This window comes from Carcharhinus amblyrhynchos, chromosome 4, assembly GCF_965287045.1.
Source record: "Carcharhinus amblyrhynchos chromosome 4, sCarAmb.v2.hapA, whole genome shotgun sequence".
Lineage (NCBI taxonomy): Eukaryota > Metazoa > Chordata > Chondrichthyes > Carcharhiniformes > Carcharhinidae > Carcharhinus > Carcharhinus amblyrhynchos.
In genome coordinates this window covers 75089673-75107022 of record NC_137327.1, presented here as the reverse complement: position 1 = coordinate 75107022, position 17350 = coordinate 75089673, and the positions used below count along the sequence as shown (strand labels likewise).

Genomic DNA, 17350 nt, shown 5'->3' with positions numbered 1-17350 from the left:
GAGGAGGTACATAAGAACATAAGAACATAAGAACATAAGAAATAGGAGCAGGAGTAGGCCATCTAGCCCTTCGAGCCTGCCCCGCCATTCAATAAGATCATGGCTGATCTGTTGTGGCTCAGTTCCACTTTCCCGCCCTCTCCCCATAACCCTTAATCCCCTCTCTTATCAAGAACCCATCAACCCGCTTCTTAAAAATATTTAGCGAGGCAGCCTCCACCACTTCAACGGGCAGAGAATTCCAGAGATTCACCACCCTTTGAGTGAAGAAGTTCCTCCTCAACTCCGTTCTAAACCGCCTCCCCTTTATCTTGAGGCTGTGCCCCCTAGTCCTACTGTCTTTTTTGAGCGGGAAGAGTCTCTCCACCTCTATCCTATCCATCCCATTCATCATCTTATACGTCTCAATGAGATCTCCCCTCATTCTTCTAAACTCTAACGAGTACAAGCCTAGTTTATTCAGCCTCTCCTCATAGCTCAATCCCCTCAACTCCGGTATCAGCCTAGTAAACCTCCTCTGCACTCCCTCCAGGGCCAAAATATCCTTGCGCAGGTGCGGCGCCCAAAACTGCACACAGTACTCCAGCTGCGGCCTCACCAATGCCCTATACAGCTGCAGCAAGACCTCCCTACTTTTATATTCAATCCCCCTCGCTATGAAGGCCAGCATCCCATTTGCCTTCCTGACCACCTGCAGGTTCAAAACTGATGTGAGGAGAAACTACTTCTCTCAGAGGGTTGTGAATCTGTGGACCTCACTGCCCCAGAGTTCAGTAGGGCCAAAATTAATCAACAGATTCAAGAAAGAAGTAGATAGATTTCTGATGAAAAGTAGAATAAAGAGCTATGGGGAGCAGGGTAGGAAAGTGGAGTTGAGACCAGGATAAGGTCAGCCATGATCACGTTAATGGCAGAGCCAGCTTGAAGGGTAGAATTGCCTACTCTCATTCATGATTCCTATGTTCCTAAAAATTCTATGGATATTTTAAATTTAACATTATGGTTTGGGAAACTGAATTCTTCTGGAAGGCCAAATTAAGAAGGGCCAAAGGTACTTTCTTAGCCCTATCTTTCTGGTAAGAAAAGTGCACGATTGAACTATTGAGATACTGTAACAAGTTGATGGAGGCAAAGGCATTTCGTTTACAATTTAGAGGGATGTGAAAGTTCTTTTTGCAAGATGTTATTGATGAGTAACTACAAGTTTTTTAAAAATTTATTTATCAGTGTCACAAGTAGGCTTACATTAACACTGCAATGAAGTTTCTGTGAAAATCCCCTAGTTGCTACACTCTGGCAACTCTGTTTGGGTACACCGAGGGAGAAATTAGTATGGCCAATGTGTCCAACCAACACATTTTTTGGACTGTGGAACGAAATTGAAGCACCAGAGGAAGCCCATGCAGACACATGGAGAATGTGCAGACTCCACAAAGACAGTGACCCAAGCTGGGAATCAAACCCAGGTCCCTGGTGCTGTGAGGCAGCAGTGCTAACCACTGTGCAACCGTGCTGCCAGACAAATAGCAATCTGGCAAGTGGAGGATACAGTAAAAAGTTTTGGGTTTGTCCCTTCATCAGGTGACACCTGACGAAGGGACAAACCCGAAAGCTTGTGAGTTTACTATCAAATAAATCGGTTGGACTTAAACCTGGTGTTGTCAGACTTTTTACTGTGTTTACCCCAGTCCAACGCCGGCTTATCCACATCAAGTGGAGTATAGCCAAAGCTCAGAAATTTCCAAATTTAGGAGAAAGCAAAAATAAATAGCTGCCTATTTCTCTTTCATGGCTTTGTCTCTGGCTGGGTGGCTCATGGAGAAGGCCGCAGGGCATATGCTTAGTTGCTTGCGGCCTTCTGCACAGAATGCTAACCTTCTAGGATTGGTCTGGATTCTTCAGAAATTGAAGACCAATCTCCAGGACACTGCTGTGTGTGACCCTGTTGTAACATAAACAGGGCCTGGTTTTATGGCTGATAAAATTGGATATCCTAAATTAAAGAATTGAGCATATTAAAAATCAAACACAGTCAAATCTCAGGCAGACCAGTTGTACAATACACAAATCTGTCTGGGCCTGACTCATCAACCTCCTATCAAAGGTCGTTGCACCCTACTGATACTTAGCAGGAAATCATTGCACCCCATTGAAATGCACCAGCCTATTGTTAGAAGCAAAGGTTGGGCCAGACTTTCTATCACCAAGAGTTCCTGCAGTTGGCTTAATCTGATAACAGGTTACATGTAAGCAGCAGCATGGAGATGGACACCTGAGGGCGGACCCTGGCGTCCTGTCAGGCAGACATCAAGAAACCCACTGGGTACTGGGACCCCCTCCTGGGACCTCATTGGCCAGAAGCCAGAGAAGTTTCTGGAAAGGCAAGCAGGCAGGGGATAAAGGAACACACTTGCAGACACCAGGAGGGAAGACTTGATGAAGGAGGTGACCCTTGACCATTCAGAAGACTGACCAGAGAAGGAAGGAAGGAAGAAGCTGCCATCGAGACTCGCCTTCGTAATGACAGGCCAGAGGGACTCAGAGAATCGAGCCTGCAGTTTTAACCAAACCATCTTTGCGGGTAGTACATCTGATTTTGGGGTATCCTCTTGTTTTATGTGGGTAATTTAAGGGTTAGTAGTGCTATTGTTAATAAACTTGTTGAACCTTTAACTTGTGTTTGTCCTTTGTCCACCTTACAAATAAGGGCACCGGGGTAAAACATTGGAGTAAGCAAACTGGTCAAAAGAATCAGAGATTTTAAAAATTACAACACTGTGGTAAAATCATCAGGACATTTTTAAAAAAGTATTTGTCATTTTCTTGGACTATCTCTCTTTATCAAATATAAGATATTTAAAATGGGAAAAGGGTTGTTTGGCTGACAGTCAAATATCATCCAATCGGCTGATCAGTATTTTTTGCTTTCTTTTTTTGTTTTGATTAAAAATAGAGGGGGTACTTTGGAAGGGATGTGAGATACAGATACACTAGTACACAGGGTTTCCCCCTCCTGTGGTGTGAGAGTTCCCCATTCTTTTCTCAGCTTACTCACTATGCCATCAACCTGGACTTACTCTCTGCAGGTAATAGTGCCACCAATGTGATGGATAGCCCCATTGACCAATCGCCCTTCAGTCTTCTGGGATGACATTGGGTGATTGGTGTGGCCGGGAGGCGGCTATCCAATGGGCAGTGGTGGGAGGCGGGACTCCCTTGTCCCACTTGGGCGCCCCCCCTCCGCCCCGCCCGGCGGGGAAAGCGCCCGGAGCAGCATCTGGATGTGGGCGGCTCTGAGAGTGGTGCCCTTCCTTTACCCTGCGGACTGCAGACAACACAGAGACAGAGCTCCCTGAAGTTGTGAGTAGCCGGGCTGCCGCTGCCTGAGGGTGGGTGCCACTGTCATTTTGTGGAGAGTGGGGTGCTGAGTCGGAGGGAGGGAAAAAGTGAGGGGGAGGGCTGGGGATAGAGGGACCCCCAAAAGGGGAGATGATGAAGAGCGCGGGATCCAGCTAGGTTTGAGGAGGAACCCGTGTGTGTTTGTCTCCCCTTTGTAACTCGTGCCTTAAACCGCTGGAGAAAATGGCCAGTTCCCAACTTCCAAAATACTCTGGAATAGTTTTGAGTTTAGTTGATCAAGGCACCCTTCTCCCCGCCTCACTGCTCACCAACTCGCCCCCCCCCCCCCCCCGTCGCAGTGTCAGAAATGTGTGGAGAAGGCGCCTGTGATCAGTATCTTGTCTGCCACGTATAGCAGCCCAAAGAGGATTTTTCTCACTGAACTGAAAACATTTCGACTTTTTTTTAGTTGAAAAACAAATTCGGGACGTTGAGCAATAATCTGGATCAAGGATCTTCACTCAGATTTGGGTTCCATTCAATCTTTATTCCTCTCGCCCAGTGTGTTTTTTAGAAACAAGAATTCTTACAAATTTTATATCAAGTGTTTTTGTTTATTTTTGCTACTTTGGGATCTGTGAAGGCGGTGGATGCGACACCTTTTGTTTTAAGACTGGTTTGCTTTTCTTGGGGCCACCAAAGTAATTATTGGGTATTTAAATGTCGTGAGTTAAGTTTATGATTAGAGAGGAAATGGTTGAGATTCCTCTGCTGCTGATTCTCAAATACCCGTTCAAAGCCATTAGTCACAGCAAAAGGAAAGCTGAGGGCTGGTCCTGGCATTTGCCTGCCAATGGGGCATTAACTCTTAACCGTGTGTAGTGTTTTGTGTTAAATTTAAATAGTTCTGCCTAGGGAAATGCATGGTTTTTTGGTCGATTGTAGTATTTGCATTTGGGAAAACAAGTGAGGCAGGCCAGACATTACTCAGCTTTTTAAGTGATGCTGTTTTTGAATGGTAGTCTATCTGAAAATGGTTTTAATGTGAAGTGGGGCAGCACCTTATTTCCCTGTGTAAATTGCTGCTGTGTAAACGGCTGTCAGATGTTTTGCAGCAGGATATTTTGTCGTAAGGGTATCTATCCATGCAAAGAATGTGGGTTGTGAATATAACTCATTTGTTTCCAGTTGGGGAACGTGGTTTATGATGCAACTTGGTTTCAAATAGTAACAATTATTGTTTAATGGGGAGAGTGGAATATGATTTGTTTTGTGGCGAGAAGATATATTTTGAAGCAGTTACAGTTCAATGGATTGTTAACCCCCAACATTCAGCTTCAGCTGACGTGGTGTGGATGGTCACAATGCCACTAGGAATGGGTACTTTGGGGCTGGATGTTCAGTGTATGGGTGACGGTCTGACTTGGGTAGCCACAGTCACGGTTTGAACTGGTCCTCATGTTCCACTTGTAGACCGATGGCCGTATCTCCGTGGCTCATATTCAAGTGGTTGTGAAGAGGACAAACTGCTTAGGAAGGGGGTAAATAGGTGATAATTTAGACCAGTAGGTTGAACTGTTGCCTTTAAGACAGAGGACATGATTTTGTGTCCCACAATAAAGCTTAAGCACACCATTTAGGCTGATGTTTCAATATCTGTGAGGCAGTGCTGAATTATCAGACGTGATACACTTCAAAGATGCTAAGTTGAGGTTCTGTCTGTTAAAGATCTCATTCACTATCTAAACATTTCTGAGCACAGAAAATGAGTTCTCTAGCTAACGTTTTTCCTTGGATCACTGTTCCCAAATTGACCCTTGACCACAACCATTCTAGAAGGGCAAAGGCAACAGATATGTGGGAGCACCATCACCTTGAAGTACCTCTCCAAGTCGCACACTATCCTGACTTGGAATTGTGTGGCCGTTCGTTCACTGTTGCTGGGTCAAAATCCTGGAACTCCTCCCCTAACAGCACTACAGCTGATATTACGCCTCAAAGACTGCAGTGTTCCAAGAAGGCAGCTTACCATTATCTTCTCGAGGGCTATCAGGGATGGGCTTTAAATGCTGCCCTAGCCAACAATACCTGTATCCCATACATTTTTAAAAACTAACCAGTTGTTCAGCAGCCATTTGAATGGGACCTTGCATAGGTCTGCTAACTTTTTGGTTGAACGTAATCTGTTAAGGTTCCATCACATGGCATTTTGCCTCTAACTTCTCCACCCTGACACTTTCAACTTCTCCCCCATGTCGATATTAACAGTGCCAATTCCATACTAATTTGGAAGGCGAGCAGGTTCTTCATTACTGATGAGATGATTTGTAACTGTCTGACAAACTGCAGTTTTACTCTGTCTAGTGTTTTTGTAACTAAATAAACAAACATGTTCAAAGGAAATGGAAAAAGAAAACCAACATTTCTGTTAATCCTTCTGTCATGTACTTTTCCCCTGGGTTGTTTACTGCTGTTAGTGATTAATGTTTAAATCCTATAGAACCAAATGGAGTTCTGCAGTATTGGCAACCCTATTACATAGCGACCTGGACTTTGCTTCAAAATAATTGCTAAATGTGTATTTGAGATGTCTTGAAAGTTGTGGTACAGAAATATGATTTTAAAAATGTATTGTGAAGGTAGTTTGATCATAATCTTGTTTAAGATAATGTGAAAGCAGAAACCACAGTTTTTCCACGTATCTAAAAGGTTCTTACGCAATTAAATTCTTGCCTAGCTGCGTCCTTGTAGTTGACAAGTGACCTTTTTATTCTTCCATGGGGTGGAATTTATTGCCCACCTCTAATTGCCCTTGAGGGGTCATTTAAAAGTCAACCACATTGCTGTCACAGGTAGACAAGATCAGGTAAGGATGGCAGATTACCTTCCCTAAACAGCACCAGTAGACCAGGTGGCTTTTTATGACAATCAACAGTGGTTTCATGGTCATCGTTAGACTTTAATTCCAGACTTTCTTATTGAATTAAAATTCACCATTTGCCATGGTGGGATTCGAAACTGGGTCTCTTGGAATACAAGCCTTATGATAATACCACTATGCCAGTATCTCCCTGAGGTTTGGCCTAACCTTTTGGCAGAAACTTGCATTAATGCCATTAGCAGATTATTCAACAGGTGGGAGTCAGACCTGGGCAAGAGTAAAAAGAGATGATTAGAACTTAATGTGTTAAGTGATCTGTGTGGCTGAGTTCTATACAAGCTATCCTTCCTGTGAAGGAACGATGAGTTTTGGTGGAACAAAGAGGTGCTGGAGGTGTTTGACCAGGGTTGGATCAGGGTGGAGTAGGTGATGTGCTGAAGGTGAGGAGTGAGCTAAAGGGCAGTCTCTGCAATGATTCAAGATTGGTTCAACCCACGTAAGCAGTAGAGAAGGGGATGGAGTCAGCAGCAAATGTTTTTCAGGGTTCAAAGCAATGTCTCCATCTTGTTCTGATATTCAGTTGGAAGATATTGTAGCTCATCCTGACTCATGTCAGCTTTCTGACAATATAGCTCTGGTCTGTAATAGGTCGCTCTGGCTGTGTATTTTTAGGTTTGGCCTGAGTGGACAATTTGTACGTGCGATGGAATTGGGATTTAAGGTGCAAAGTCTCCAGCAACAATGATTATGACGTGACAGGAATTGTAATTTTGCAAATTGGTGGGGAGGTGCAGAATCTAGGAGGAAGAGTTTGATCTGGATATTATGTGCACATTTGGAAGCCCCTGTATTTATGGTTATTGTTGAGTGACAGTGCAGAAATGGGGAGTGTGGGTGGTGGCACTGGTCAAGATGGAGATCACTATGAATATTGACAGAAGACACGACTGCAGAACGTATTTTTTCTGTTGGGATATGTGCAGAGTAGCACATAAAGGTAAAGACTGTGATGGAGAATGATGTGGCCAGTTGCTGAAAGTTCTGTACATTGCAGTTCCTGGTCACACAGCATGTGAAAATGCGAAAGTTGCTCCTTTATGTATTTTTTTTAAAAAATCACTCTTTGTATTATTGGGGGGTGGGAGAGTAGGTTTTGATTTACTATTGTCACATACTGAAAAGTATTGTTTCTTCTTTGCTATACAGACAAAGCATACTATTTATAGAGAAGGAAACAAGTTACAGTCATAGCTAGGGTGTAGAGAAATATCAACTTAATGCAAGGTAAGTCCATTCAAAAGTCTGACAGCAGCAGGGAAGAAGCTGTTCTTGAGTCGGTTGGTACGTGACCTCAGACTTTTGTATCTTTTTCCCGAAGGAAGAAGGGGGAAGAGAGAATGTCCGGGGTATGTGGGGTCCTTAATTATGCTGGCTGCTTTGCTGAGGCAGCGGGAAATGTAGACGGTCAATGGATGGGATGCGTGATGGATTGGGCTACGTTCACGATCTTTTCTAGTTCCTTGCGGTCTTAGGCAAAGCAGGAGCCATACCAAGCTGTGATACAACTGGAAAGAATGTTTTCTATGGTGCATCTATAAAAGTTGGTGGGAGTCATAGCTGACATGCCAAATTTCCTTAGTCTTCTGAGAAAGTAGAGGGGTTGGTGGGTTTTCTTAACTATAGTGTTGGCATGAGGGAACCATGACAGGTTGTTGGTGATCTGGACATCTAAAAACTTGAAGCTCTCGACCCATTCTACTTCATCCCATTGATGTAGACAGGGGCATGTTCTCCTTTACACTTCCTGAAGTCGATGACAATCTCCTTCATTTTGTTGACATTGAGAGATTATTGTTGCTGCACCAGTTCACCAGATTCTCTTATCTCATTCCTGTATTCTGTCTTGTCATTGTTTACGATCCGACTCAATACGGTGATGCCGTCACCAAACTTGAAAATGGAACTGGATGGGAATTTGGCCACACTGTCGTAGGTGTATAAGGAGTATAGTAAGAGGCTGAGAATACAGCCCTGTGGGGCACTGGTATTGTGGATGGTCATGGAGGAGGTGTTGTTGCCTGATTGTGGTCTGTGAGTTAGGAAGTTCAGGATCCAGTTGCAGAGGGACGTGCCAAGGCCCAGGCCACGAAATTTTGGGGTGTGTAGGAACTGAGACTGATCCACCTTTCTAATTGATCTGCAACTTGCCCTAGTTGAATGCACACTTTGAAGGTGTGGTTGACTCTGCTGGTTGGGAAACCTGTGACCTTGGCAGATACGCCCTTTTTTATTTATGCACCGTAAGATTATGCTCAAGTGAAATGCCATGTTAGGCTCAATAACAGGTTTCAACAATTTAATTTTAATTTCAATAACATTGAGAGACTGGTTTGATTTTATTTAAACCTTGTTGCTACTACATGAATCTATTTCCTCCTGTGAATGTTTCTGATTGGCTTCATCCATTGAAACAAAGTAGACTTAAAAAAAAGCTGAGCAATTTATTTTAAAGTTTTGTTTTACAGTGTTTTAGTGTAGGGAAATTCAGCAGCAATTTGCTCACAGCAATCTCCCACATACAACAAAGAACAATACAGAACAGGAACAGACCCTTTGGCTCACCAAGTCTACTGAGACAGATGCCTCTTTAATCTAATATTTTCACGCCTCTACGTGGTCCATACTCTCTATTCCCTGCATATTTAGGCATCTATCCAGATGCCTCTTGAATATTGTTATAGAATCTGCTTCCACCACCTCCTCTGGCAGCACGTTCCAGGCATTCACCATCCTCTATCTGGAAAACTTGCCCCTTACAGTTCTTTCCCCTCTCACTCTCAGCCCCAAGTAATTGACCCTTCCACACTGGGAAAAATCTCTGACTATCACACTATCCAAGCCTGTCATAATCTTGTAAACCTCAATCAGGTCCTCCCTTATCTTCAGATGCTCCAATGGAAACAATCCAAGTTTGTTCAATCTTTCTTCATAGTCCATATCCTCCAAACCAGTCAACATCCTGGTAAATCTCTTCTGCACCCTTTCCAATGCATCAACATCCTTCCAGTAGTGGGGCAACCAGGATTGTATACAGTACTCCAAATGAGACTTAACCAAAATCTTATACAGCTGTAACATGATTTTCCTGTTCCTGTATTCAGTGCTCTGACCGATGAAGGCCAGCATGACCTACACTTTCTTGACCACCTTGTCCACCTGAGTTGCCACCTTCAGGGAGCTGTGGATGTGCACACCTAGATCCCTCTGAATGTTAATACGTCTTAAGAGCTCTATCATTCCTGTATAAAGAGATAGATAGCCAGTTGATTCTTGGGGTATAGTTTGAGGAACAAATGTTCAGTCGTACTTCCTTGACCCTCTTTGGAAACTTTGACATGCACTTGAGAAGGTAAGTCTTTTCTTGGTTAAATATTTCAACTGGAAAGTGGCCCCTGCACCTTGCAGCATTCCCTCAGTACTGTTCTGGAGTGTCAGCTCAAATTATGCATTCAAGCCTTTGGAGTGGAATTTAAATCGTTAACTCACCTTGCTCAAGAGATGAAAGTGCTGCAATGGTACTGTTGTAGAATTGTTTTGATTAAAAAGCTTAAAATGCCAAAGTTGACTGTGATCTGTGCTGTTTGTCACACAACTTAAACCAGCCAAAACCTAATATCATCATATGATCCGAGCACTGGAGACTTAGGGTCATGACCTCCCGGGTGTTGAATGATATCATGCTAATGTAAATTTGTTTTTAAGTATTCATAGAACTCTGCTTTTGCTTGGTTTATTGTGCTGCATGCAAATTGTATGCACGTGCCATTGTTCCAGTTTGTGTTTTGGAAAGCCTTGCTTTCCTGTAACAATTTAAGTGGCACCAAAAATGTGGATCTGATGTACAATAATGCTGCTTTGCTAATTAGATGCTCTCTATCTGGTGTGGTTACACTTCTGTGTTTTTACTTATTCATGTTCTGAATTATTAAGTAGAACTGATTTACTTGGTGTATTCTGAAATATGAATTCAGCCTTTTATGTGGGATAATATGCGAGACAGCCATAGGACTATGGAAATAACAAAAGAGTTCAATTCTGTTGTACTTCGATGTTTACCTGATGATGGTTCTGTTAATTGAATGTTTTCAATCTGACTATTTGCGTTGGGTTGTATTAAAGTATTTCAAGTCACGCTTAATTTGCTTCTTTAACTGTTGCATTTCTCTATTTTGATAAATGAGAAGTTGGAATTATGTCCACTCTGTCTTATACCAAATAAGTACTTTATGAAACAGTTGTTACTCTGATGCTGTTATATGCTCCACATGCAGTTGGTTAGTTTAGCTACTGTATTAGACAGACGGGGATGAAAGGGGACCTATGTTTAAATGTATGTAGCAGTTAATCTGCAACTCTGTATGTTTTCTTCAATTTGCTACTCAGGCAATGCACTTCAAGCAGGTCTGTTTCTAAGTAGCTACCTTGTTATCATCCTCCAATCAGGCTGCAAATTATAGATGTTATATTGGACATACATTTTGTAAAATGTATAAATTATCTATGTTCGATCTGTGTCCCAACTGTGGTTTTTAATTTTATTTTTAATTTTTTTTTAACCCTATCTTCAAGTTATAAAACCAGTGCTCAGAATGGACTGGGTAAATCCAAATCTTACTTGTTCCAAAAAACATTCTAAAAACAATTGAATCCAATTTAAAAAAACAATTGAATCCAATTCAAGGTTCCTGTAAGAGAGACAAACAAGATTCAAGCTGACAAGATGAGGCATTGCACCCCATCTTGAGCTTGAATTTACCCAAAAAGTGGTTTAAATTTTTTTATAACTTTATTCCAATCCAATCAAGTCAAATTAAAGCCAATTCAGAGTCCCAACAAGTTGGGACATTCCCAATCCAAGCTGACAAGACAGGGCTCTCACCACCTGTCTTGGGCGTGATCTACATGATCCAAGCTGATTGGAGTAGGTGTAGCTCCTCCTCCAAGGCTTGATCTAATTTGCATCTTAGCCCAAAGGCTGAGATGCTGCTTCAAAAAATTGCTTCAAATGAAGCTGAAATGTAATCTAATGACTTCAGCCAAGTGCAGCTTGTTGATACTACACTTGATCTTAGCCAAAAGGCCGAGAAGCGATTAGCACAGAATAGTTTTCAGTTCTTACAGCCTCTCTGACTGGCAACTTGCAGTTTTGAATAGTGACTAGTGTTTTGCTGAGAATACTACACACACCCTTCTTCCTTTTCTGGGATGCCCTTAAGGTTGGCGTTGCTATGTTCAGATTGCTAGCAAACAACAATGTGTTTCTTCATCTTGCACAGCTCTGGTATTAAAACTTCTCAAGGTACTTGACAAGTAGGATATCAAAACAAAATTGGCATAGGACCAAAAGAGGCGATTTACAGAGGAGTAACCAATAATTTGCTGGAAGAGTAACTTTTTATGCAAGGGCTTTAAGGGAGTAGAGAGTGGAGAAGAGACTTAGGGAATTTCAAAGAATGGTGTCTCAGGGGCCGGGTGGGGAGTATGGAGTGACATGGATTGAAAGGATGCCTACTGATGATGAGTGAGGTGGGGAGAGGTGCACTAGACCAGCCAAAGGAATGGGGATTTCTTGGGATTACTGAGATAGGAAGGGATGAAGCCATGATGGTCAGAAATAAGAATTCAAGGTTTTAGATATTAGGGACTGGTTGGTGTTTTAGATCAATGAGAATGAGTGATGTATAAGTGGACCTGGTGCAGGTGAAGATACAGACTATGAACATATGTACCCACATTCATACGAATTGGGAGCAGGTGTAGGCATTTGACTCGTGGACCTGAACCACCTCAGGTTCGATAAGATCTTGGCTGATGTGATTGTGGTCTCAACTCCACGTTCTTCCAGCCCCTGATGATCTTTGACTCTTTGTTCGTCAAGAATCTTCTATCTTTACCTTAAAAACAAAGTTCATTGAACCTGCCATCATGGCTCGCTGGGGAACAAGGTTCCAAAGATTAACAACCCTGTGAGAGAAAATAAATTCTTCTCATTTCTGCCTTAAATTGGAGACCCTCCCCCATTTTTAAATGGCAAAGCATGAAGTTTCGAGAGTGGTGGATGGGAGACTGGGTTGAGCTAGTGAAGAAACTGCCTCATCAAGTGGTGACAAAGAAATGAATGAGGGTTGCAGCTGATGTTACCTTGATGAAAGTAGGTGATCTTTGTGATCAAGAAGAAATGAGATGAGTTGCTCAACATAAAGTCATGTTGAACACTGGTGAACTGTCTTGTACAAAATTATAAGTACTTAAGACAGTCCGGTGAACTCCAGGTAGCAGAATTGAATTTTCTGCAGTAGATATTTGACTAAATGATGACATTCTCCCAGTCCTTTTTATAAATGTTGCCCATAATGTACATCGTGCAGATGAGAAGGTTCCAGATCCAAACTCCTAATTTGTGTAGAATTAGCTGACACAGCTGTGTTGGTTGTGACTGCTCTAGACCTGCATGATTATTGGGGAAGGCAACAGCCTTCCTTGTTCTGGACAGTATATGCTCTGTTCTCACCAGTGTGTGAGAACAGGTTCAACTAGGAGAGCGCTGGGGCCAAATAAAAGACTACCGCCTGAGGATGCTCACAAGCACCTTGCAACCAATAAAGTCCTTTTGAATTGTTGTCATAGTCCTAATGTAAGAAACGTGGCAACAAATTTGTGCACAGTTAGATCCCACAAATGGCAATGAAATAGGTGAAATGATCAAATAATCAGTTTTAGTCATATCAGTTGTGGGATAGATATTGATCAGGAGGGGAGAACCTACACCTTGTTCATCTTTGGAGAGGGGCACCTGAGAGGGCAGACAGAACCGTAGCTTAATGTCTCACCCAAATGTTTCAGTACTGTACTGTAGAGTTAAGGTAGGTTCTGTGAGGCTTGAGCCTCTGAGTTGAAACTTGATTCACATCCTGTTGACTCAGATGTGAATGTAACCACTGTTACACCTAAATGTTCCTAAAATGGGTTACTGGGACTTCCTGGATTTGAAGAACTATTTGAAGGGGTATTTTGAAAAATCTGTACAAATATTTGAACAAATCAGATGGTCTGATCTTCAAAAAATTGGATAGCAATCTCCTTGGCTTAACAGATGAATTTTTGGAATATTTATATTAAGTTAAGCTTGGGATAAGGTTCTGGCTCCAGTTATTTTCTTTTAACTTACAATTGAATTAGAGAATTTTCTACAATCTCTTAATGAGGGAAATCTCTTCACTATTTTTGTGAATACCCGATCTGAATTTATTTTAGTGTAAGATAACCACAGCTGGAAACTAGACATAACATGTATCTTAACAACTCCACGTATAAAGCATAAGGCATGCATTTATATTGTGCTTTTTGCAATCACGGGACATTCCGAAGCACTTGACAGCCAGTTATGCATGTTTGATCATTGCTGCAATGTAGGCAGCATGGGCACCTAATTGGTGCATAGCAAATGCCCAAAAAAAGGAAGGAAAAAGTGCACAGCAACTTTTTTTTAGATGTTGTTTTAAGGAAGCTCGGCAGAATGTTTGTCCCCAGCAAGTTGATTCCGTGGCTAAAGGGGGTGGCTGTGGGGGAATGAAGAAAATAGTCAAACGTTGTTCCACTGAAACAAGTTCTGTCCACCACCAGTTTGAAAAAAAAGAAAGTCGTGAATCTACAGACCAGTTTTCAGGACCACCAGTTGTCCCAAAAAACTTTGCAGCTATTTAAGTACTTTTGAAGTGTAATTGCTGTTTTAATGTAGGAAATGCAGCAACTCATCTGCACACATGAAGCTCGCGTAAAAAGCAATGTGACGATGACCAGATAATCTGTTTGTGATGTGAATTGAGGGATAAATATTGGCTAATACACTGGCAATAACAACAGGTTCACCGTTCGTCTGCTCTTCTTCCATGGGATCTTTTACATCCACCTGAGCAGGCAGATGGGCCTTGATTTTAACATCTCGTCCAATGTCCCTCAGCACTGACTGGAGCGTCTTGATTTTCTGTGCTCAATCCCAGGTTGAACAAGAGGCTTGAACATTGTTTCTGAGCAGCAGCTATCCTCCCTCCAGCTAACCCCTCCCATCCCATTTCATGAAAAGTCCATAATTTCTACAAATAGATCTTAAAAGGGAATGTAATATGCCTTAAGACAGAGCACTGTTCATTCCGTGCGACACAACTGCAAATATAATTAAAGAAACCACCTTGAAATTTGATTCTGGGATATGTGAAAGGAAGTCTTGTGTAAATAGTTTAGATTTCCCTCTGGGCTCCTCGATTATATGTTAAGCAATGCATGAGCTGGTGTGGATTTCAACCAGAGTTAAGATCTTATGTACAAAATTCCAGCCGAAGAGCTATTCACACCTGGAGCAGCTTGGGGGTGACCGTCTTGTTGTAATAGAATTCTCAAACTTTAGTTACTTTGAGCAGTATGATTTTGTTCTTTTCCTTCTCCAGCATGATCTGAGTACAACCCAGAAATTGCAAGCTCACTTATTGGCAGGGTGATATGGATTGGAAAATTCAAATAGAACTTTTGCTCATGCATTCAAAAATGTATTTTCTTAATATGGGAGGTGACTTTTTTGGAATCTCATTTGCAAGTGTGTTGATTCAAAGTGTTACTTTTAAGATTCAATGTTGCTTGAAGTAAGGTTGCAACTGTACAAGTTGTATGGTAGTAATGTAGCAACGAAATCAGTATTTGTTATAATCACATAGGTGATGACCTTTGACCTGAAGGCAGTTGAGTAAGCAAAATTTGCAATTCTTTAAAATGTAATCATTTAAACATTTTTAACAAGGTTTTTTTAAGGGTTTGTATCAGTTGTAAAGGGATCAAATATAACTTCTTTGTTATAACCCTTCACTCAAAGGGTGGTGAATCTCTGGAATTCTCTGCCCGTTGAAGTGGTGGAGGCTGCCTCGCTAAATATTTTTAAGACGCGGGTTGATGGGTTTTTGATAAGCGAGGGGATTAAGGGTTATGGGGAGAGGGCGGGAATGTGGAACTGAGCCACAACAGATCAGCCATGATCTTATTGAATGGCGGGGCAGGCTCGAAGGGCTAGATGGCCTACTCCTGCTCCTACTTCTTATGTTCTTATGAATAATGAGAAATATTGGTCCATGAGATTTGGCAACCCTTGACCTGGAAACAATATCAACAAGAAAAACATTAAAGAGGAAGCCATATGGCTGGCAGATGCAATGAAAAGGTGCAAGCAGATGAGCTGGATAGTAAGGGCAATCAATGCACATTTGCAGACAAAGACAAAGAGAAAGCAGTTATACGCAGAAAGAGGAACACAGGACTTTCTTAGGAGATGAGGCAAATCACTCTTGGGCAGAAGTCAGTTTTTTGGTTTGGCAGAAGAGGAAACAGGAGCTCTTGGAAGTACTGTGTGAGCTGGCTAAAAAGGTCTAAAACCTGGAAAGTAGTGTGAATAGCACAAATGTTAATGGCACTTAAGCAAATGTTTAAGAATAAATCTGCAAACAAAAGAAACCTGGTATGTGACCACAGTTGCAAATTAGGTTGTGACAATTGCTTGAACTGACTGTGTTTCCTGAAGATCTATCTGAATCTTCTCCCTGAAGAGCAAGAAAATTGAGCATTATGGAAATCAAAGTGACATCTGGCCGATTTCTGAAGAGAAACAATTTTGTACTGTGACAGAAAACTAAGATTTCACAGTGTCTCCCAGCAGACATTATGACAGACTTATCGCATTTCAGTGGTTTATTTCACCACATTCACAAAGAATGAATGGAGGTTGACCTGCGTTGGGAGCATGGCTAACACTCCCATGAATGTTAACATTACAGCTAGTCAAACAATGAGCAAAATGGGAGGGAAGACAGTATCAACCAAGGCAATTGGCCATGAGAAAATCTGAATGAAATTATATGAATTTGTTTTTATGGCTTTTAATTAATTTGATAAATTTGAATTTAATGTATACAAATTCAAGTCTATTTCCAGCAAGGTTATCTATTTCTAAATTAAAATTCAATAATGATGCTTCCTTTGTGTTTGAGGGTGATGTTGGCAGGGACAGTCTCTGAACTAGCAACTCTGCAGTAATTGATGGGAGAGGATAGATTTAAATTCTTCAAATATTACTTGAGTAAAAGCTGATCCCTCTTTTTGGTTAACAATTTAGTCGAAGATACTTGTGTAAAACTTGAATTTCTAAGGTAGCCATTGTCTCAAAATCCTAGTATTCATGCCTTTCAACCAATATCCCAGACTCTGCCATCACCAACCCTTATTCCATCAGGAGCATTAACACATTGGTAGAGGTGGCAAAGTAATATACGGTAGGGAGGGAGTGGTCCTGAGAGCTGAGTGCCACCACCACCACCACCACCACAACCACACGAATCCGATGTGGCCAGTTACAGCCCCATGGGTCTATCCTGATGGGTCAGCAAAGTGATGAAGGGTGTCATCACCGTTGTTATCCAACAACTGTTCTCACATATAATCTCTCTCAGATGCTCAATTTGGATTCTGCCATAGCACCTTTGTTCCAGATTTCATTACAGCCTTGGTACAAACAAGTGGTGAGGTGGGGGTGACACTACATTCATCAAGGCAGCATTTGATCAAGTGTAGCATTAAGGAGCCTGAGCAAAATTCATGTCAATGGGAATCGGGGATGGGAGCATACTTAGCATCTCTCTGCTGGTTGGATTCCTGCCTGGTGCAAAGGAAGACAGTTGTGATTGTTGGAGATGAATTATCTTAGACCCAGGACATCACTGCAGCAGGATATCTGAGGCCCAACCACCTTCAGCTGGCCTACCCTCCAGGGATGTTCACAGCTGATTACACAAGTATTGAATTCTGTTTGCAGCTCCTCAGATAAAGAAGCAGACCATATGCACATATATCAAGGTCAGAAGCACATTCAGGCTTAGGCTGTGGTGTGTGAAATTGGTGTTGTACAAGGAACAAGCAATGACCATCTCAAACAAGAGAGAATCTAATTATTTTCCCATGATGTTCAGTGATATCACAATTGCCAGCCCCCTACCATAAGCATCCTTGAGCTGTTCATTGACCAGGAACTAAACT

General features: G+C 42.0%; 1 protein-coding gene and 1 non-coding gene across 3 annotated transcripts in view; one reads left to right on the top strand and one right to left on the bottom strand.

Annotated features, from left to right (window-relative positions):
• The first annotated feature begins 3239 nt into the window (after positions 1-3239).
• LOC145342124 (plastin-3-like) overlaps positions 3240-17350 on the top strand; it is a 112542-nt gene continuing 98431 nt past the window's right edge. The window contains exon 1 of one of the 2 annotated variants that reach the window (XM_080187366.1): positions 3240-3360. The gene's annotated coding sequence lies outside the window, so the exon portion shown is untranslated. Of the gene's footprint in view, positions 3390-17350 lie in introns of both variants that reach the window. The other variant, XM_080187365.1, reaches the window with a different exon arrangement.
• On the bottom strand, positions 11181-11372 carry LOC145342780 (U2 spliceosomal RNA). Its single transcript, XR_013886631.1, has one exon. It is a non-coding gene; the product is annotated as a U2 spliceosomal RNA (small nuclear RNA).